This window comes from Rhipicephalus sanguineus, unplaced genomic scaffold, assembly GCF_013339695.2.
Source record: "Rhipicephalus sanguineus isolate Rsan-2018 unplaced genomic scaffold, BIME_Rsan_1.4 Seq400, whole genome shotgun sequence".
In the NCBI taxonomy this organism is placed as follows: Eukaryota; Metazoa; Arthropoda; class Arachnida; order Ixodida; family Ixodidae; genus Rhipicephalus; species Rhipicephalus sanguineus.
In genome coordinates, this window is record NW_023615174.1 from 88,065 (window position 1) to 111,234 (window position 23,170).

Consider the following 23,170-nt stretch of genomic DNA (forward strand, 5'->3'; position numbering starts at 1 on the left):
ACAGAGAGCTGAGCTAGTTGGTAAGTATTCATTCTAAAAGACTGGGCGTGCAAACCCGGACACAAGAGAAGTCAAGACACCACAAACGCCGACTAAGAACTGCGAAGGCGCACAGCGGCGGAAAAGAAAGAAGGCACGAAAACTTATCTGCGCATGCCCAGACAATAGGCGAACCTGTCAATCCGGCACGCGTGAGAATCTACGTGAAAGATTTTTCCTTTATCCACGTTAATGGACGGTTGGCTCATGCATGTGCTACCACTATTATCGATATGCCATGCCGCAATCATTAGACGCGTTTATTCATTCCTGTGCCTACACAAAACTGCACATTCATTCAATTTCGCGTGCGTTTACACTTTTGACAACATAAAGATAGATTAGAATGTGAGCCTCCGGTTAGCGATCTCTTGTGTTCCAATAATCTCTTGTTAACGCAGCGGCCCGCGTGTCCTACATAGGAGCGGCCGCAGCTAAGACGAACCTTATACACCTCACCTGTACGGCAACAAGTGAATTCGTTGTGTGTTTTACGAAACAAATGTCAGTTCGCTTCTTGTCTGTTACTCGCTCATTCTTTCTCGGCACAGCGGCACATATCTAGCTTATTGGCAGCCGTAAAAGCAACATTAACTACGTATCTACTTGCCACTTTCTTTAGCCTGTGAGACACGCAATGAATGTAAGGAATACCTACGACACGTTCCCCTTCATTGCTATCATATATTCGTGAATACGAATTGCTCTTCCACCCTTGAAAACTTTTCTGATGATATATTTGTTTCGATAGCTGCTTTCTTAATTTCTCTAATTTTGTTCTTCTGGGTAAGTGTTTCAGGTAGTTAGCCTGTCTACAGTGGCCAAAAGTGCCCCTTTTCACTTTTACAGCGCCGAAGAAGAAATTCTTATATATAACATATCACTGGTTATACAGCGTTGTTCTGCGACCGCAAATTTTAGTGGGTGCTCCTTTCCTCCCATTGTCTTCAGCGAACGACGGAAGCTTTTAGAGGCGGAAGAACAATGTACGCTGTCTTTGGATCCCCTCCCACCTTTTCTTATTGAACCCTCCTCGTGTCGAAGCGAATGTGAAACTTGTCAAGTGCGCGTGCCAAAGATAGCGCTACGCGATTGGGGACGTAGCACGCGCACAGTGTACGGCTTGAATTGGCTTCGACCGGCCTGCCAGCGTCACGCGTGTTCCAGTGTATGGCAGCACCCTTCGTCAATAGCTGTCATCCTATTTTCCTGGTCATCTAAATAGAATTGGCGGATGCCTCGGTGCATTCTCAGTGGAGCACGAGGAGCTGCCTGTTTCCTCGTAACTACGCGCATGGAACCGGGTGCTTGCTTATGTGGCTCGTTTCCGATGACGAGAAAATTATCCTATCTCCACTGTAGGCTTCCCGCGGTAAGCTATTGGAAGGTGATAAGGGGGCGATGTGATTTGCGCTGCCAGTTTGACGCTTGTGTCAAACAAAAATTGAATTTTTTTGCCAGTTAGATATATTGTTGGCTCTCAACTGAAGCTCATCCGAACGTTGAAGCTGCTGATCATTTCAAGGTAAATAGCCTTGGCCGCAACGTCATAGCCGAATGTAAGCGCACACTTTTGTCGTGGATCATTGCTTATTTGGCTGCGCAGTCTTTGAAACCGGTTTTATACCAATGTACAACCTTCGGTTAAGCAACACTATGCACATAATTTAGTTTTCCTGGCAAGCCACAATTCATAAGCTTCAATTTCTAAAGACTTGTAGTGTGGTGGTCGGAATTTCCGGAGCTCTCCACTACGGCGTCTCTCATAATCATATCGTGGTTTTGGGACGTTAAACCCGAGATATTATTATTAAAGCCTTGTAGTGCAGTAGTAAGCAAAAAAAAAAAAATATACCGAAAAACCTTACTTCCATGACATGGTTTTGATGAACACGGATATTGGAGTAGCCAAATATCGCTTCATGTGCAGCATGAATCGATGCTTCATTCGAGATTTAGTTAATCTAAACTAAAGGCCTGAACGAGCATAACGAATCAAGGTAAAAAGTACTTGTCCTTAGAGTGAGCAGACTGAGCTTGTGGCTATGTAAAATATACAGGCCTGACAAAAGCTCACACTATATGAGCTTCTAAATGCAGCGCCGCGAAACTGTAGGCACCGGGACCGAACTTCTGTGGAACCTGCTGAAGAATGTGGTAGTCCGTGCCTTGGCACGGACTACCACATTCATGGACTACCACATTCATACCACATTCACAAGTCATGGCACGAAGTAGTTCATAGAAAAATGTGGTTCGCCTATATTCATGAACCGTGATTGATACATTGTCCCCATGTCGTTGCATCGCATGTCCAGCATTCGTGTCGTCACATCCCATGTCGTCGCATCGGGCTCTCCGAAAAGTTGTTATTCCACTATGACGGGCCATAGAAAGTCCTGCGTCAGGTCACAGATCTCACATACGAAATACAGCAAGTCGATTCAGTGCCGTCCACGCCACCACCAGTAAAGCGCACATCGTGAGACTGAAACCTTTGTGCCGTCCACCTCTCTATTTCGGTGGCAAGTGCCGGGTCGGCGCTTTTACGGCGCGGGGTAAAAGGCAGTAGAGGAACCCACTCTGCGAGGGAAACAACGACGAAGCGTTCAATGAACAAGCTCCAGTCCACCATTGTTTGCGCTATTCTTTCTGCTGGTAAATGTCTGTAAATATACGTTTTCTTCTAAAAGTATCAAATCCTATTTATATCAAATTATAGTCGCCAATCGGTCTACAGCCGTAACGCAAAGGAGACACTTGGCAGCAGTGGCGGTAAATAAGGGTCAGCCACCTAATCTGCTACATGCTTTTCAGATCGGTCCGCTCACCCTGATAACGCCGGAGAATTCATTAAGACGATCCTCATGCTGTAAAAAAAGAGGCAGCCCATTTTGTGGGGTTTATCGAAAGCTGCCATGGAACGTTCATTGTCTTTCTTTGGGCGACTAGACGATGCAAAGCGCCTATATGGAAGTGCTGTATTTCCAGAGGCGTCAGCAGATGACACGCAATCGAGTTGTTTGATGGAGCGCATCTGATAAATATACAAACTATGATAATTTGCTCGCCACTCGGTAGGGTTTTGTGCATGCATCGAGTGGTATGCGTTCTCGTGTTTATTGTCGTGAAGCTGTACTGTTTGTGTCTCAACATGAGTGATATATGCCCTTCTTGTGATGAGGTCGCAGCTACTGGCTGTTCGTCGAACGTAAGGGCAGCTATCATCTTTTTTACGAAGGATGTGGCTCAAGTTTAAATAGCAGGAAGAAATAAAACAGACAGGAAGATGCCAGAGCGCTTCCATTTTCTTTTCATCCTGCCGTTTTAACCTTGTGCCTCATGTTTCGTAAAGCTATCCACAAACTAGCCCAACACAGTGCTCCGTCAATCAAATTCGTACACGCGCGGGATGGTCCCTGCAATCGAAAGGTGAAGAACGCTGCCCATCGCGGCTTTACGCTTTTTTCCTCAACTTGAAGGCAATATCCAGTGGAATTGTCCCCGTCTAACGATTTCCTACTGCAAATCTCGCGACATTGTCAGGACGTCGCATCCACAGGCAGGTTGCCGTCTCAAGTTCACAAGGCCAAGTAAACGATAGAAATGGTGTCAGCTAAGTGTAAGCCATTCAAGCGGGCCAGGAAAATCGGACAAGGAATCAGGCAGCCTCAAAACGTGTGTTTTAGAACCTAGAAGAAAAAGCTGCGACAGTGATGCCACTGAACAGTCGAAAAGGACTAAATTAGCTAGAGCTATACAGTAGGGAGTGCAGCGTTGAAGTTGATAGCATTTGTGTTTCCCCTGACGAGGATTTTGTCGCTAAGCTGAACGCCGTTTCTAAAGCAATTAAACTTCGAGAGTTCCATCTAGCGACATCAATAATATCCCTGATTTCCTCCAAAGATCGGGAAAGTTCTCTCAATTCTGGGGCGTTTTTCCGCCAGGCTCCTCGTGACATGTGGCTTGGCAGGCGTAAAGCTTAAGTGTGAACTTCCTTTTTCCATTTCGCACTACCCACATGAGTACAATAGTGGGCATGGAAAGCCCGAACTAGAAAAGAAATTAAATAGAATTTCTCTACGCTGTGCGGGAATCACGGTATAATCAGAATGAATATGGCTAGTGCGCTTTATACATCTTCTCACTCAATACATTGATTGAGAAGAAAAAATTACACCATCCCCCGCTTCAGGGACCATGAGGCGATGCGAAGCAGCGTTTCGGCATGTCCAGCCCGCGTTTCACCGTAGCAGTTTCCCGCCGACGTTGCCGTTTGCGCTGGGCTTCCCTAGCCCGAGCTCGGGGTCCGCTTGCCGATGTTTACTGCGCTTCGGCGCGTCGAGCCTTCCGCTGCTACGCGATCTCGCAGGAGTTAAGGTATTACTGCAACTGCCGCCGACGTTGACCTTGGAACTCATGACACCGGCGCAGCCGGCGCAGTGAATGATCGTGTGTATGACCTAACGCGAGCCTTTTATCTAACGAGGAAGGGAGTGGAAAGGGGAGAGGGGAGTGGAGAGGATGTGTGTGGAGAAGGTTTTGCGCATGCGCAGTAAGGTTCACGCCGCCCATTGATTGAACTCCGCCATAAACGTTTCGCATCTAAAAGGGGCTTTCGCCTTTGGGTCGTTTTAGGCGAATGGGACACTGTGACTTTCGTCTTTACTTATTTATCGTCGCGGCCACAATAAACGCCGGCCATCAAAGCGCTGCCGAAAGTGTAGAGTGAATAAGATTAAAGAAAAACACGCGATATATCTGTGACGAACCGCCGGAAACGATAACACTTGCAGCATAGCTTACATCGGGCGCCGAGCGGGGCGATTCCATGCGTTTTCTTTCTTTTTTATTTCTGCGGTACTACACCAGTGACAACGGCCAAAACAGTGTTTCAGCCGTGACGATACAAGAAGAGAAATACAAGGCAGGCGCAACGTAGAGGATCGCGCATGCTCAGATGAGGCCATTTTAAACCATGTGTTATCTTTAGTAGAGCTTGCTGTTTGCCTAGCGTGCTGCGCATATTAAAAAAACTGGCTGATCCCTCCGTCATAGGAATCGGTATAACACGAAAGTGAAACGTTCTTCACAGAAGTTGCTTATTGTGTAGTGATATTTGAGAGCTTGTACAATGTCTATTCGTGTTTGGCAGCTATAGCACCGTTTGACGTGGATGCACCCATGTTGACAGCATGTCTCTATCGCGACGACTATGCCCATGATCATGATTAAAACCGTGTGGTAGCTGACGGTGTGAACATATTTGGACACCGCGAATCGTGAATCCCGCGTAAGGATGACATCAACAAGCTCATAATCAATACTGGTACCCGGTATGCACTTCTTCAAAGCGTCGTCAATTAAGGAGAGAAACGGCACGGTGTGCGCTTTCTAGTAATGGGTAGCCGACGCCTGTGCTCATGCATACATAACACACACTGCGCATCAGCAACACGGGAGGTAGAGGTTCGTAGCCTGAGACGCAAACGAGTGCGTCCCGCTGGCCTCTGTCTCGCAGGCGCTGCTCTCGCTCCACCAAGGCACGACATTCGCCCGTCGAAATCGCGTCCTTTCTGCAACGCATATTGCAGCAGTTTTGTTAGTCGGTGCTCTCGCAATTGAAGCAGCCGGCAGCGGAGAAATCCCGTGGTGCACGTGGAAGCTGCACTACTCCGATGAGCCGACGCACGCTAACAAGAAGCGAAAGGCAAAGAACGTAACCTGACGTAACTGCGTCAAGGGTGCCTCGGCGACGCCAGCGCGGCCAGTCTACCTCTCTGGTATCGAGACGCTTTAACCATGGCCTCCGATATCGCGCGCAGTCTCGGAGTAAGGGCTAGTAGGTGTCCATCGCGAAGCATTACTTCTTTTCACATCTGCCAGACGGCGGCACCGCCCCGCTCCGCCCCGCTCCGCCCGCCGCGAAAGAGAATGTGTGAAAGATATAAGGCGCGTTAGCGCGGGGTCTAGCATCTCCCGAGTTAGCTTAGTCGGTAGGGCGTCGGGCGCTTGCCGTCGCGGCCGCAACGTCGTGGGTTCGATTCCCAGTGGGGTATCTTTTTCTTGGCTTTTTTTCTTTCTCACCGTTGGCGTCCATTTTATAAACGTCATATCCGTGACGGATGTACTTGGTGGACCCCGGCATAAAACACTTTCGTGTTAAAAAAAAGGCTGCGCGAAAAAATACACGTTCACAAGGAAGGGTACGCGTAAGCATTGGCTCACCGTCGGGCACCCACACATGGCGACATCGGCGACGACGTATGTATTACATGGCGCGATGTGTGGCGCAACCGTATATGTCTGGAACGTGAAAGTGCAATGGGAACTACAAGGATACGTGAGCGTTCGGTATAGAGTATGCATTTTCTTATTATTGTATGCATGCGCAAGTATCATTCTTACCACAATCCATGTACAAAACAGTCGCAGCAGTAGCAGAAGCACGGCGAGTGAACGTAATTCCCGTCCAGCTGGCGGACGTCCTCTGCCACTTGGACGGCCCAGACTTCTAGAGCCGGGGTGAGCAGTATACTTCTGGTCATCGTTAGCTATTGTGCGATCCCGGCATGTCGTCTGGGGGCGTGCCCACCCGCCACGGTGGTCTAGTGGTTATGGTGCTCGACTGCTGACCCGAAAATCGCGGGAACGAATCGCGGCCGCGGCGGCCGCATTTTCGATGGAGGCGAAAATGCTTGAGGCCCGTGTACTTAGATTTGTGTGCACGTTAAAGAACCCCAGGTGGTCGCAATTTCCGGAGCCCTCCACTACGGCGTCCCACAAAATCATATCCTGATTTTGGGACGTTAAACCCCAAAAATTATTATGGGGGCACGCCCATAAAAAGTGCGACAATTCGCTCTGTTCCTACATAGCCTACATTGATCAGTATATAATCCTGGGTAATAGTGATTGTGTGTCGCCGGGTTCGGATTCATATTGGCTTGAAGGAGGCGCCAGGTCCCCACTTGCTGCATGTTTAAAGATGGGAGGACGGGGGATACCGAGCGCTTTCCAATATTTAATGGGTTGTAATTGCTTTGTAGCTGAAAATGCCGTCTCCCGTCGCTCTCAGCGCATACTGCTCCGTGGCACGGCGAGTGACCCTTTGAGCCACGGTGTGAGCCACCTCGTTGCCAGGAAGTGAGGCGTGCGCAGGTACTCATATAACTTGGATTGTTATTTGGTCTTCAACGTTGGCCAAAATCTTTTGCAGTTCTGGCGAGATTTGCCCTCTCGCAAAATTCATGGCTGCTGTTTTGGAGTCGCCGATTATATCTTGTTGCTTTCGTGAAAGCTATTGCCAATGCTGTAGCCGATTATTCAACCACTTCCGCGCTGTCTCCGAATTGTGCCACTGATTCTGAGACCGCCGTCCTTACCAACTATCGCAGTAGTCATGTTGCGTAAATTCTGGTATTCCGTTCATGGCAGGTTTTGATAAATTATTTTTGTTTTGAAATTGGCAAATCATCTCTAATTTATACTTGTGAGCAATGAAAATCGCTTTGAGCCTAATGACTTGCTTCTTGCTTTGAAAAATTGTTCCCTTGTTAGGAAGCCTTGATACGATCGTGTTCATTGGAGCATAAAATCGCGAGCATCTGCGTGTTAAATGTGATGAAACGTGGGCATTGACTACAAGCGGCTATTTACGCACGTCCCAATTGTGAAGTCAGCCGCACAATACAACTTTATTCATACATGTGTAACTTGAGCGCCCTATTTTTCTAAAGCCATAAAAAAGAAGAATATAATAATGGGTCCGGCACCTACCCTCATTGCGTACAACGCTTGCCGTTTCTTCAAGCCGTTTATTACTTGCAAACACGCACCTTCAGTGAACGAGTGACCATTGTCCTGGCATGGAGATTGTTGCCATTTTTTTCCATGGATCATTCTCATTCGTCTAAAATTGGGAGATGTGAAGCAAATTTAGATTAAATATAGTAAAATTTTTTGTTGCGTCGCTCAAACATAAAATATTATGAGTACAACTGTGCATAACGACAATACGATAGCGCAATCTGCGAGTGCAATAGTGCAGCCCTTTATGAACAGTTAGTTTTGCCTACCTTTGTCTCCAATGTTTGTCAAGTTCTATATGTGAGTCGCTGGAGGGGTAGAACGTATGCTGGAGATGTCTCCTTCGCCGCACTGGTCTGTCTGCAAGGTCATTCGTGGCCACTTCGGTGACGCCGGACGATTTCATGGCTTCTATGTCGGCCAAAATTTCTCTTATCGTTTCTTCGACTACAGCAGACTCAGTCTTAATTTGACGGCATTCTCGTTCGATGTTGTGACCCCATCTGTTCTATCTGTTTTACTTACTATGTACCCCTCCCCTCTTATGTAATACCCCGACAGGGGCCTTTAATAGAAAAATAAATGATGATGGTGATGAAGCGGAAGTTTCGACGTGGGAACCCTGGAACTTTGAACGCTTGAAGATGGTTTCACGACAAACGTCTTTTGTATGAATCTCCGCACGTCGTGCACGCACCCCTAACCTGCACAGATGGCCTTGACGTGTACAAGATTCAGGCACTTGTAGCACTAAAGTGGCTTCGGAATAAATAGTATGCCAGTAATGCAGACCTCAACATATACGGGAATAGAGCCACTGTTAAATATTAAATATAACCTGGCATACCTCTACAAATTCTGTGCTCCACTTTCTATATTAGGGATTTGCAGTTTTGCCAGCTCTGCCTTTCTATAAACGCGAAATGTCGCGGAGAACATTTTACCATCACGTGTGTCCTTTAATCTAGTGAAAGATTCTGCTCAGTTCCAAACATCCTCACAACATGTCGGGAGTTTCGACTTTGAGCGCTCACTGAGTGGGATAGAAGTGTTTAGATAATGTGCCCTTTCAGTTGGTTACGTCTGAATGTTCATCGCATCATAGTGGGGCTCAACTGAGAAGTGAATGCAGGAGACAGCATGCATTGCTCAAACAGTTATGCCTTTCGGCGAATAGCACAGTGCGTGGAATTTCTGTTCTCTAGCTCTGGAGCAGGATCGTCTACCTAGGAAGATGCCTAGAATATATCTTACAAGTGACAAATGTGTGCTTGACTGTTTTTTTTTTTTCGATGTGAATGCACCGTAGTATCATTTGCCATCTTATCGAAAATCTATTCAGATCTATGACAATACTCGCCTTGAATTATGCTCATTATATTAGATCACAACAATGGCCGTTTTCGGTGCCCTATTTGTCCGCCGCCGCCACCTCCGGTGTCCGTAACCGCTATCGCGGGGAAAAAAAAAAGAAAACACGAATTAGGAAAGCTATCCAGGATGGAACGCTGTTCGAACCTGGGCCAACTGGCTGGCAGCCCAGTTTCTGCCACACAGCCATGCCGGTGCTTGAAACTTCTTTGCAAAAAGACCTCATACAGGCTTCATGTCGGGAAGGAGCCACATTATCATGTGTAATATAGCGTGGTAGAAGAGTAAAATAAAAACCAGGCGTCACACAACGCGAATCCTGTAACCGGGCGCTGCCCAATACGAATTGCGCAACGAGTGGGTTGTTGAATGCTTCTAACCCATTACAAAAGGCTCAGCCATAATTCTTCATCGTCATCAACCACAGCATCAACAAACTGCACATAATGCCTTACAGACGTTTATCGGGTACCACGGTTCTCCGCAGAATTACAAAAATGGCATAGTGGCTGTTCCCTACTTCACAAAAATTATTATTTATAGCGTAGCGGGTACCTCGCAAGTGCACTTGTATTGGTTGCCAAGGAAGCCCATAAGGCATCCATGATCCATTTCCTCAGAACCTCAATAAAGTTCTTTCCCCCTTTTTCCCTTTTTCTCACATTAACATGTGTTATATAGCGTGGTGGCAGAGTGAAATAACGACCGGACGTCACACAATGCGAATTACGTGACTGGTTCGTCGCTTCCAACCCATTAGAAAGGACTCAGCCATAATTCGTCATCGTCATCGTCATCAGCCGTCGCATCAACAAAGTGCACACAATGCCTTACAGATGTGTAGCGGGTACCTCGTTTCTCTTCAGAATGACGAATATGGCGTAGTGGGTGCTTCCCAGCTTCGCAAAAATTGTGATTTATGGCGCAGTGGGTACCTTGCAGTGTACTTGTGTTAGTAGCCACAAGAGAGTTTACAACGGGCTCTAGAAATGCCAGCTTTCCAGCTTTCGCTCTGACTGTGCTTCGCTTCCCGCGCAGACCTGGCGTTTACTTTTTTAATGGTGTCTTTGCGTATTTTAAGTAGCGCATCTTATACAGAAAGGTTATGTCACGAAGCAGGCGCGCTTGATCTATTATATTTTGAAGGTTGAGAAAATGCCAGTCTAGCATGCTACGCTCCAGCCGCTGGAGATGAGAACACGGGACACCGGGTTTCCTTATCTTGTGTCCGAAATAAATTGCGAAAACAGTTGAAGAGAAGGAAGCAGAATGTCATGAGGCAGAGAACGCACTTATGTTTGCTTTCTGCATGCTGGTGACATGACATAACAAGAACTTTATTGGAGACCTGAGGAACTCGAATCTGGGGAGCCGGAGGCCCCCAGATCAAGTTGTTGGCTCCGCCCGTTGGGAGAGAGAGAGAGAGAGAGGGGGGCTTATATGGCTTCCTTTCACTGTGACTACTAACTCATATATAGTGTTAATACTGCAATATCTTGAGAGCAGAATATAACCATAACCTGCGCCTGTCTTGTGTCGTTCTCCTCTTTTCCGTCTACATTTGTTGCTCTTCGCCCACAATGAGCATAACCTTACATTGCCGAGCACACAGCACTTAGCTATGTGTTCTATGTAACTTCACGCATGGTGAGTAGTGACTACGAACCAGAGGTGAAATCCACGGAGCCATTTGTTCCTATGTGCGTAACGTAACTGATGCTACGTTCAATAAAAACAGTTGGTAGTGTGCGCTCTATCTGTCTAAGTGTTCCTTCTTTGTGTTGTCCTTTTCTAGTTTAGCGCAAATTTTCCTGCATAGTATGAACCAACTAGCCCCTCAAGACGTCCTGATCAACTATATTTCTTCTACAACGGGCTTCTTCTTATACTCTCCTTCTTTGTGCACCCCAGACGACAGGATTAATGCACTGGTGAGCCATATCGTCGTGGCAACATGCAAGGCAAGGTATTTGGCATTTTGCCGCAAGAAAGGCCTAATCCCTCAGGATATTTGGATGTTGTTCGGTGGCGTCAAGCCATCTAATGGACACGTGAAACGAGTCGCCAAGATTTGGAAAGCGGAGTTATGGAGACAAGTGCGGTTCTTTCAGGACTGGCTACGTGTGGTGTGTTATGGCAACTTCAATGAAGATGTGGCCGAAGGCAAGTGGCGGGCAGCAAGGAAATTGGCAGCCGATATGACAGAGCAGTGGTGGTGTTTCTACTTGAGGCAAGCCCTGTCAGCTTTAAGACCGGTGGTTAATACCAAAGATTCGAATGACTCTGACCTGACGGTGATTGGAGATGCACAGCTTCCCGACAGTATTTCAAAGTTTTGCAGAAAGGTCCAAAGTTCTCGCAAGAACCTGTGGTACCTGCCTTCGAGCTTCTGGCTTATAACCGAAAAATGGCGGGAAAAGCAGATCAAGAAAATCAAGAAAGGTGCTTGTTGGACGGGGTGGAAAGCCTTCAAAAGAGCACAAGTCGACCGGCGAAAAGAAGGACCGGAGACAGCCTGGGTGCCATTGTTAGATACTTCAAGGATAAAGGTCTCAGCTTGACGACGGCTGACAAAGAAGGTGGATTCGTGGTTATGACGTCAGCAATCTACCAGGAGAAAGCTCGCCAGGTCATCGAAAAGAACTTCGTCAAGGTAAAGCCTAGTGAGGCACGTGTAAAAACTAAAGCAGTGACATTGTGTAAGGACTTCAATCTAACAAAACTTGCGAATGCAATTCAAGGAAGTAAATCCAGCACCTTGCAAGTGTTTTTTAGTGCTAAAACGCATAAAGTAGAAATTCCTTTTCGCACTATTGTGAGTGAAAAAGGATCATGGCAACACCAGGCTAGCATGTTTTTGCAAAAATGCCTGAATCTGTTGAGTGTGAATGATCCGTTCGTGACTAAGAATTCTATCGAAGTTTTGCGGTTTTTTGAAGGCAAAGTTTCACCTGGGTTGACATTCTCAGTGGATGTACAAGATTTGTTTTATTCTGTCTCCCATGTTGAGCTTTTTAAGTGTGTTATGGACTGCATTCTAGAGAATTCAGCTATTGGTTTTCAAAATTCAACCGGGCTGAGTGTTGATAATTTTATGTCGCTTTTAGAGTTCTATCTGAAACACACCATCATAAATTTTGACAAGGGTTTGTACCTGCAAAGAGAAGGCATTTGTATTGGATCGTGTGTTGCCCCAATTTTGTGCAACATTTTTTTAGCCTACATTGACCGCGATCTGCTTGAGGCGTTTAGAACTGACGGTGTGTTAAAGATATTCAGGTACGTAGACGACTTCCTGGTAGTTTTGGACAAACAAACAAGCACAAGCGATTGTGTGGACAACGTGTTAATGAAGTTTAACAAGTATGGGAGGGGTCTATGTTTTACGTACGAGCTACCGCAGGAGGGAACGCTTCAGTTTTTAGATCTTAAGCTCATTTCAAACATAACCATACATGTTACTCGTACTGTCCGCGGGCTAAGAAGAAGCCTTTACCATACAATTCATCACACTCCAAGGTAGTAAAGAGGGCGATCGCGTCACTGTGTTTGGAGTCTGCACTGGTGAGGTCGTGCCCGCATGAGAGGCTGGCCAGCTTTAGTGCTCAGATTGGACGACTGAAGGCAGCTGGGTTCCCGCAGTCTGTGCTGACGGCGGTGGCTGAAACCCTCCTGAAAAAGCTAAAAGGGCGTTCGCGAAAACCGCAGCGGGGGGACTCGTCCAATGGGCGTGAGAAGCCGATTGTGTTACCCTATATACACCGGGTGACACACAACCTGAAAAAGGTTGCCAATCGCCACGGCGTTGGCATGGTGTTCTCTGCGCCTAAGAAGCTTTCGAAGCTGTGCGCGCGCATTTCGAGCGGCGAAGAGCGCGGTAGCCTGTGTAGCAAAAAGCATGCCAACCCGGTTGTGCAATGCGATGTAGGAGTGGTGTACGAGATACCGCTTTCCTGCGGCAGGTCTTATGTGGGCCAAACAAGCCGCTGCGTAAATGACCGCGCGCGTGAACACCAGCTGTCAATCAAAAATAAAGAAATGGCGAATTTGCCAGCTCACTGCGCTGCCTGTGGATGCGAAGCACGATTTCAACAGACTAAAATACTTGGACGTAGCAAAAACATGTGTGCGCGGGAGGTTTTGGAAGCATTCTTCATTAAGGGGAAAAAAGATAGCTGTGTAAGTGAGGCCTCGGTAGCGCTCTACGGCGCAGAAGTGTCTTTTTTGATGAATAATGTGCGTTAACACGTGATGTTCCTCGATGTGTCTGTGCATCTATGCGCAGCCACGGGGTGTCTGCGCAGTTCGGGGTTCCCTATTTTAACTGATGCTCTACGTTCAATAAAAACAGTTGGTAGTGTGCGCTCTATCTGTCTAAGTGTTCCTTCTTTGTGTTGTCCTTTTCTAGTTTAGCGCAAATTTTCCTGCATAGTATGAACCAACTAGCCCCTCAAGACGTCCTGAACAGCTTCGGCTGCTGACCAGGAGGTGTTAAATTAGTAGAACCACTCAGTATGGCCAAATATTATAATTGAAAGGGTAACGTTTTGAGCGCGTTTTGCGTTTCACTCTCTGCGGGCACAATTTTGCTTTCTGAGCAGTGTTCCCGCTCTTAGGCTACACCATGTTAGCTAAAGGAAAAAGGTGGTACAGAGCGCTGAAGAACTGTCCACGATTCACACCTCGCGAATAATTGCGCTTCGTTTAGGAAATGACAAATTCGACGAAGTGCGAACAGGAAGATGGTAGCCGGGCATGAGCAGCGTTCAGTCATCTCAATAGTTCGCATGGAAACTTCAAAGTGCGTAATGAAAGTAAGCTCAACAGACAAGCAAGAAAGACCATAACCGCATCGCTTGCTGCTTCCTAAGAAACCTCGATACAGCTAGATCGCTCACGCACTATATGCATGCGGGATCATTCAAAATCCATTACGTTCCTCGTTTACTGGGTCATATTCTAAATGGTGGCTGCACCGCGGGCCTTTATGAGAAGCCTCCGTGCGTGTACTTTTTACTGCTACTCTTTTCGAACAGCTTCACGTAGCATTCCCTTAAATGTTTCGCAGCGACATAACACTTTTTTTTCTTTGGAACAGAAGCTGTAAAAATAATGTGTCGGTTACATGGAGCGTGATGGCGGCAATAAAACTCAACGTGTATATATAATTCAAAGGCGCCGAGTGAAAAAGTTGAGCATTTTGTTTAAAACTGGAGTTCTTGTTTAAATTTAAAAGACAGGCGTGCCAGAGCAACTTTTCGTCTAAATTTTCTGCAGGATGTAAGCTGCTCAAAGTAAAACGCGCCCAACGTAGACGTTACATTGTAGCACGGACGCAGAAGCTTCACCGTGCCACTTTATAGTCCTTAAGCGGATGTCACTAAATATTCGCGTAGCAGAAAAAAAAATTATCTGCACCTCGGCCTCTCATTAGGGGTCCTGTCAGTAACTCCTCAGGATCCAATAAAGTTGGTTGTCTGTCTGTCTGTCTGCCGAGGACACTGCACATTCACCTCGCTCAGGGTCCAGGCCTGAATTATTCCTCTCGAGAATGTGAACAACCATAAATCGGTATTCCCTGGGGCCTCCGTCGCATTAACTGACTTCTGGACGATTCAAATACTGCTTATCTCTCCTCATTAAGCAACAGACGCAGCACGGTAACACGATGATGAACTAAACAGATAAGTCCATGCACCGTTTAGCCGTGCTACGCGAACCACTTGAAAAATCGGCTTCCACTATTAATAAGAGAATTAAATTTTAAATTTTAGACCGCGCAGTGCTAAACAGCGCTTATTATCAGAATCGTGGAGCAGCAAAGAAAATATGGATGATAAAAACAACGCGATAAAAAGGTACGTGCCCTAATATATGCGCCACAATTCTGGTCTGATCTGTTCATCAACTAGCTCAAGAACATGTTTTGTATAATGAACCGACAGCCTTGTATGAGCAAGCAGTATGAGGCAGAGTGCTCACGTGCATCGGTTGTTACCGTACCAAAAGGTGAAGAAACACGACCGAAAAAATTAAGCGTAATAAACAATGTGATAAAAAAGTAACAGTTTCGCCGCAAGGGCGAAGCCATGAATGCGATAGCAAGAAACTAATGCTATACGAAGTGATGCTCGCCAATAGATACTCTCAGTTCGAACTGCGCTCCTGTTGCAAACGCGGCCGAAGCAGCGAAGGAAACCAGCGTGCTTCAAGTGTCGAGCTGTGACACATGATAGTTCGCGCTCATCTTCTTTTGTTCGTTTAGCGGCGTCCCTTGAGCTCGAGTGACTTCGTACGCTCCGTAACATGAGCGCGGACTTCTCGGTGAAAGCTCGAAACATCCCTCTTCCCCTCACCACGAGAAAACCGCGCGAGCAGACAGAGGAAGGGCAAGGTTCTCCCTGCGCAAATATTTAAATTTAAATTTAAATGCGCCCGTCGCGCTCCTCGCGCCATCTCGCTGGTAATAAGAAACGCTTATAAGCGCCTGCCGTCTCTAAGTCCTGCCAGCGGTAAAGGGTGTATATATAACGCTCGGCGTTAGCTGCTTGAAGGATCTGCGCTTTCTGGCGTAGTGGTTAGCGCCACGCGCTGAGGAATGAGAGGTTGCTGGTTCGATTCCGCGCTTCGGAAGCATTTTTCTGAATTATTTTTCTTTGGGACTTGGATATATATATATATATATATATATATATATATATACATATACGGTGCATCACGGCGGTGACGGCGACGGCAAAATCCAGCCGAGACTGTCCATATAATTGAATAAAAAATAAAAGAACACACACACACAAGCATCCTGATGCGCTTGCTTGCACGCGGGTCATGAGTCGTCTATTCCGCCTGCATGAGGCATGCGACTGCCGCCTAATGGTTAGAGCATCGGGCTTTGGAATTAAAGGACCAGTGCGGAGATCTAGTGGTCGTAACACATTTCACATTTTTATTCACACCGGATAAATTTATCCGTTGGGTGCGCTGCGCGGCGCTAACACATGCACGCGCGCGCGCGCTTGCGTGTGTGGGCGTAATATGGTTTTGCAAACAATTGAGATCAGCCATTGTGCCCGGTGGAGGAATGTGTGGTAACTCGAGGTTAGTTTACAGGTAAATCGTAGTGAAACGGCTGAGGGTAGCTGAGGGAATGAGGTGTGCATCCAAAAGCAGCGCATAAATTTAATGGCGCAAGGAACATTCATATGTGCTGCTTTTCGAAAAATGTAGTCGGTATCCGAAGCCCAACTTACGACTGCAATAAACTCTGTTCGGGGTACGTTTCTTTACTATACTAAATGGCTAGGAGCCCTTACAAGTTGTGACGGCGGATACAATATCATCACGTTAGGTTAAGGTATAGTTGATTTGCATTGCAGGCTCTAATAAAGTTTTGTTCTTTTTGCTATTCTAAATATCAATAAAAAAGAGAAACGATTAGAGCGGCAATATTCTTAAAGAGATGTTTCGGAAAGCATCAAGTTAAGCGTTAATGCAGATGCACAGTTTCGCGACCACGAAGATTAGGCTGCTTTCATCAACTGCAGTAAGATCAGTAGACGTTTGTAATCCCGGACCTTTATTTCATGCACCAACTTATATCACATAACAAATCACGGCGACCTCTGTCTTTATTCGTACATTGTCATTAGGGAAAAGTGATTGCGTTGAGATCTCAAGCGAACAGTGTTTGACACAGGCCCGTAGCCAGGAATTTTTTCGGGGGGAGGGGGGGGTGCACTTGCGGAAGGCCTTGACTATTTGAGAAAAACACCTATTTTCATTTATTTCGGTAAAACGCCCCCCTTTATCACAATTTGGGGGGCGGGGGGGAGCTGGGTCCCTAGACCTCCCCTCCCCATGGCTACGGGCCTGATTTGACACTACGTGGTGCTCTGGAGATTGTAAGATTCAGTCTATTATCATATTCAGCGCCTTCTCCGCTCTGATTAGCCCGTGTGTGTGTGGTTGTGTTTGTTTTTTTCCTTATTATTTATTTTCTCTGTCTCGCTTTCAACCCCCTATTCCCCAGCCCCAGGCAGGGTAGCATACCGAATACAAACTTCTGGTTGACCTCCCTGCCTTCCTCTGCTCTTTCTCTCTCTCTCTCTCAGAAACCTGACTTCCATCGCCTACCCCTGAAAAATTGTCATCATTAGAGAACTTGTTGATATGGCGAAATTTGAACATGTCTAGAATGACATCCTCATTTCTTAGAACTTTCTGCACAAAATAGACTGCGTTTCGAACCAATCCTTCTCAATAAGAAATGATGTGCCCAGTGAGCTCTTACTGGCTTGTCGTGCCTGCGAGGCAGTGCATCGCAAGAGTCATAGATTGAGCTTCCTTGAAGATAGACAAAGCAGCACGATCACGCTCGAAGTTGCCTTCGAGACCACGCGCGTATTGTCGTCGTGGAGACTGAGGCACACGCGACTATATGTTGTTTCCTCCGCCTGGCAGCGAACACGAAAGTTGACCAGGAAGTTAAAGTCTCGGAGGCCATGCCACACGTGAAATTTCTTCGATATGTGTTGTACGGTGGCATAGGCAAGATACATTGCACTGAGCGCGTGAAAGCAACAGAAAGAATGCACGCTCTGATGAGCGACAGAATTTAACAAACAGACGGTAATTTAGTAGTATTTGTTCGAACAGCGGAGGCTATCAGATCCGTCAACCCTACTCCAATTAGATCTTGCCCACTGCTGTTATAAACGATGTCGCCAGATAGTCAAATTCAGCGCCTTATTTGCAACGGCAAATGTCACCGGATGTATTTCGAGTGAGTTCTTAAGAATGCCGTAAGGTCAAGATCACTTGTAAACATCTTTTCACTATATTCTTTACTTGATGTGTACTACGCAAGCTATAATGCAGAGTAGCACACAGGGACCGCGCTGCCGTGTGCTTATCTGTCGTTAATATTGTATGTCGCATTGTAAAAGTAAATTCAGAGAGGAATCATGACCAAGCAGCCGGGCTCTTAGTTCTGTTATCTTTCCTTGCAATGACGTAAACGCAGAGCGGTAGGAATCCTGAAGCAGCACGGAAGATGAGAGGGCGTGCTCTTCGTCGATGCGGCCAGGTATCCATGGCACGCCAGCGCCGGCGACGGGGGACGACCACAACCACCGCCGCTCCAACAGAACGTGCGGGACGAACTGGAGGCACCAGCATCACCTCCGCTACTACTGCTACGACAAGGGCAGCGGCGCCAGCGGCAACATCAACACAAGGGCGGCCGATGGCGGCGGTACCTGCTTTCTCCATGGCGGTCGAGGATACGAAGGGAAAGGTCCGGGTCATGTCATTGGCGGAGCTGCCATTGCCCGAAGCTGCGGAAGAGATGGCCGCAGCCCTCGCGGTACTACACGGAGGTACGTGGGACACCATTATTATTAGTGACTCAAAATCAGCGATTCGCAACTACAACAAAGGCTGGGTGTCCGAGTAGGTGGCTCGCATGCTCAATGCCAGGGCCGGGGACCTTGGGTCAGGCACAGTTACGCACAAGGCCCTCAAGTGGTTCCCCGCGCACATGGGGGACATTGCAGTTATCACACGAGCTGCCGTAAAAGCAACAGCAGCAACGCCAACGGCCGAAGACCCACCGGCACCCCGCCCAACCACAACGAGCGCGCCCACCTCGTCACGAGGCAACTTACCCGCCGCGACGCGGTCACCCAGGGAGCAGCCGCCGCCGTTGTTGTGAGGGACCCCGGCGGAGGAACGGCGGTGGAGGCCATCAGCCCGGCGCCGCCGCTGTTGACACCACCCCGCCTCAGTGTTGTGGCAGCCGAAGTCGTGGCGGAAGGGCAAGGAATGAGAGGTACACCGACTGCTATGCGAAGAGTTCCCGGCCACGTAACACGAGGCGCTTGGGCACTATAGGAAAGACCGGAAGAAATATCCGGAACCCCACGTGCGTCTGGACAGGTCGCAGGTGGTGGATCTGAGGCGGCTGCAGACGGGAACTTTCACCAAACCTTACCACCTGCACCGCCTGTGGCCCGCGCTGCACCCGTCGCCTGGCTGCCGTGGTGCGAGCACAGACAGGCCGATATGGCCCATGTACTTTGGAATGTGCAAGCCACGAAGATAGGCCACGAGGAAGGACGACGAAACTGAAAGACCCTCTGAAGCGGGGCGCCTTGCTGAGCGATGGCAAGCCACCCTCCTCAGCGAGGTCCCCAAAGACCAGGAGTGGGCCGTCCAGCGGGCCAGGGCCGTCGCCTAGGACCTCTGAAGATGTTCCTCGAACGGCGGATCCCTGGCAGCCTAGCCCCGGGCACAAAAACAACCTTTGGGCAAATAAAACTTATTCAACTCAACTCTACTAAGTGAAATAATGAGAAGCATGGGAACCGACATGCGTAAGGGGGGGGGGGGGTAGTTTTTCGCTATTTGTACATACCAGCTAGGGTGCTCACCATTTCGATGAATGTGGCGTCTAAGCGTTCCTTCAATACGTAGCGACAAATAGTTGCTAAGTTACGTCCAGCGTGTTAAACAATCCGCTTTGCTGCGCCCAACGGCACTATGCCCTCGTGCGTTTTGCTTTCACCATACGTTTAGATAAAAATATAGCTGGTGAACCAGAAACCATCTAGGTAAACATTACATGATCCCTTACATGTCTGAAACAAGCTAATCTTTTTGTTCTTACATGTTGCTAGCGCGCTTTCATCCCGGTGTGTTGACTCCAATTTATCCAGAGCGCTGCCCTCTGGAAGGACCTTCGCCACATTTTCAGCGAGAGCGCGGTCGTGGCCCTAAGAATTTCGCGTCCCGACCACTGTGCTACCAGGTCAGCCGACGCGAAGCCGCGCTGGGGCCTCGCATTTCAACCAGCTTGCGCAAGGTGCCCGCGTAATGAGGCACGTAAGCGCGCGGTAGACTCGACAGCCTCGCGCGCACGGAGTTGCAGGATGGATAACCACATAGGCTGCGAAAGAGCTCTTCGCTCCGCATATATCACCTGCCCTCCGGAAGCGCACGCCAACGCTCTTTCTCGCTGCCTTTCGCGTATGATTAACGGGCTGCCTGGGGTTTCCTTAAGCTTGCGCTCATTTCTCTCGTGTTTGCGTCCACACTTTGTTTTTCTTTACTTCATACTATTCACTGGAGATGTGCGACCGCCCAGCCGTGTTGCGATGCTGCCATCACGATCACTTTTCTTTCTTGTGTATTTGTAGGGCTCGCAATGACCCAGCGGGAAGTCCCCGATAACAGGCGCGGGAATGTGTTGCATGTTCAATGTGGCACGGTGTGACGACCCCGTTGGTTGCCATCGCGCGCATGCCTTAGCGCATTTAGGCAAATCAAATCAGTTTTTTCCCGAACTCTCACATAACCCTTGCTCGTGCGCACACACCCACATTCGCAGGTTTCTCCAGAGTGAGAACTTGACACTTGGCGCTAAAGCGCGAGAATTCCTAGAAATCGTGCAGCATATGACTACATGTTTGCGTTGTCCCAGTAAACATTCATGCCTGTAAATTCAAGTGCGATTACGCTTTGAGGAAGAAGCAAAGTGGTTCCTTGCGTGCAGTTCCCATGCGCGGTAGTGAAGCGTTTGGTTTTACAGCGAAAGCTGTTATGCGATCACAACAACAGTCGATTTTGGTGGCGTAGTTGTCCATGGCAGCCGCCGATGTCCGTAACCGCTATCGCGCACAATGAGAAAAATCCAGGATCGAGCGGGATTTGAATCCAGGCCCTCTGCGTGGCACGCTCGTATTCTACCCCAGAGCCGCGCCAGTGCTTTAAACTTATTCGCAAAAGACCCTATACAGGCGTCATGTCCGTCAAGGAACCAAGTTAACAGATGTAATATAGCGGGGTAGAGAGTAAAATAACACCAGGCGTCACGCAATGCAAACTGCACAAAGAGTGGGTGGTTTAAAGCTTCCCACGCATTGCAAGGGGCTCAGCCATAATTCTTTTTCATAAGCCACAGCATCAACAAAGTGCACGTAATGCCTTGCAGATGTGTAGTGGGCACCACCACTCCACGGGATGATGAATAATGGCATAGTGGCTACATCCCTACTTCGCAAAATTGTGATGATTTATGGCATTATGTACCTTGCAACGATACTTGTAGTAGCCGCCCCAAGAGGGTTCACAACGGACTCTAAACGGCTGCTCCTCCGGCTTTCGCTGTGACTGTCCTGTGTGTTCTGCGAAGCCCTAGCGTCTTTTTTACTCACCTGTATGCAATATCCTATAGTACGTAGCAGCACCATTAACTTTTATCGAGACCGTCTATAAGTGAACTTGAGATGCCATGAACATAAAGTTTGCAATATTTTACCCGAATGAAATTGCTCACCGAATTTCCTTAACTGAAAGAACATGGCAGCACTGAGTGACAAGGAAAAAAATTGGCCGCCATCCCGCCCTACGAACGTGAATGTCCAGCGAAGCTGTGTTAATACGACACATGCTGATGGGGGTATATGTTTTATTATTGCTTTAGGGTAATGGTAGTGATAATCGCTTTGTAGTTGCTGCTGGTAGACCGTGATTGGTTCCGCGACCATTCTCAGCAAGACAAATTTTTCCTATCGTCGACCATTGTTCTCACGCTATTCTTCTGGTGTCTTTAATTTCCGTGGTCTACCCATGGCGCTCTTAGAATGAACTGAGTTGCTGAACAGTCTCTCTTTTATATGAAAGCTGGAAACCGCGGGGAGAAGGAAGGGCCGTTTGATATCATTCGAAGTCCTCGTGTGAAGTGCAAATAAGTTGCAATCTGATCTTTACCTGGAATGCGTGGGAGGGTGTTCCTATTGTTCGCAGGCGCTTTATCATTCATCATGCGGTTTTGATGCTTGCTTTGTGGTTTTCTTTATTAAAACGCATACTGAGCTGTATGCTGTACACCTGATCGCAGAGGAAAATGTGCTGTTTGCCTTCAATTGTTAAAGGGCCCCTAAACCACCCAGAGGTCTAACAGTAAAGTGAAAGATGGGCGAGTGTGTGGTAGTTCACTTTACGTGTGAAGCAGCGCACGGAGACAAGGCACAAATGGAACGGTTGTCCTGTCGCTTCGTTCCTTTTGTGCCTTGTCTCCGTGCGCTGCTTGACACGTAAACGACCAGAGGTCGAAATTTAGTCGTGGTGTTGCAGTTGTGCACGAGTCTACAGCGAGGGCATTTCGGCTCGTCTGTCCACCTCTCCGAATGCCCTGCCTCAACGTCCGAGCTGAAAACGCAAGGAGCGTGCGCATCTGCTAGCAGAGGAGCACGCGAGCGTCTTTTGGTGGTTTAAGGGCCTGGCGTTTTATTGCGATAGCAATTATATGGACAGTCTCGGCTGGTTTTTGTCCGTTCCCGTTGCCGCCGCCGTCATGCACCGTATATGTATAAGTATGTATATATATAAAAGCCCCAAAGAAAAATAATTCAGGAAAATGCTTCGGAAGCGCGGAATCGAACCAGGGACTTCTCGCTCCGCAGCGCGTAGCGCTAGCCACTACGCCACGAAACGCAGACCGTCCAGGTATCTAATGGCGAGCATTATATACACACACTCTTTACCGCTGGCCGGACTCAGAGACGGCACGCGCTTATAGGCGTTGTCGTGCCTGGGTATTTGGATCTATCCCACCGCTGCAACCAGTTGTTGCGACCGGTATATAGATCCGTCCCTCATCGGCACCAGGTTGTTGCTACGATATGGCAGCGTCGTACCCGGACTCCGTTTGATAGCGTAGTCGAGTCTCCGGGTTGAGGAACTGGTGCTAGCAAGATGGGAAAACAATAACAAGTTTACTGGCACTTTTTGTACACTCAATTTACATCGTGACAAGGTCAGAGTTCAGCGACGAGCGAATTGGATGAGCCTGTTACCGAGGGCTCAGAGCCCATTTCTCACTTAGCACCGTCCTTTTAACCCCTCAGGCTGGCTCCTCCTTCTTGATGACCACCAATCACACACACGACCC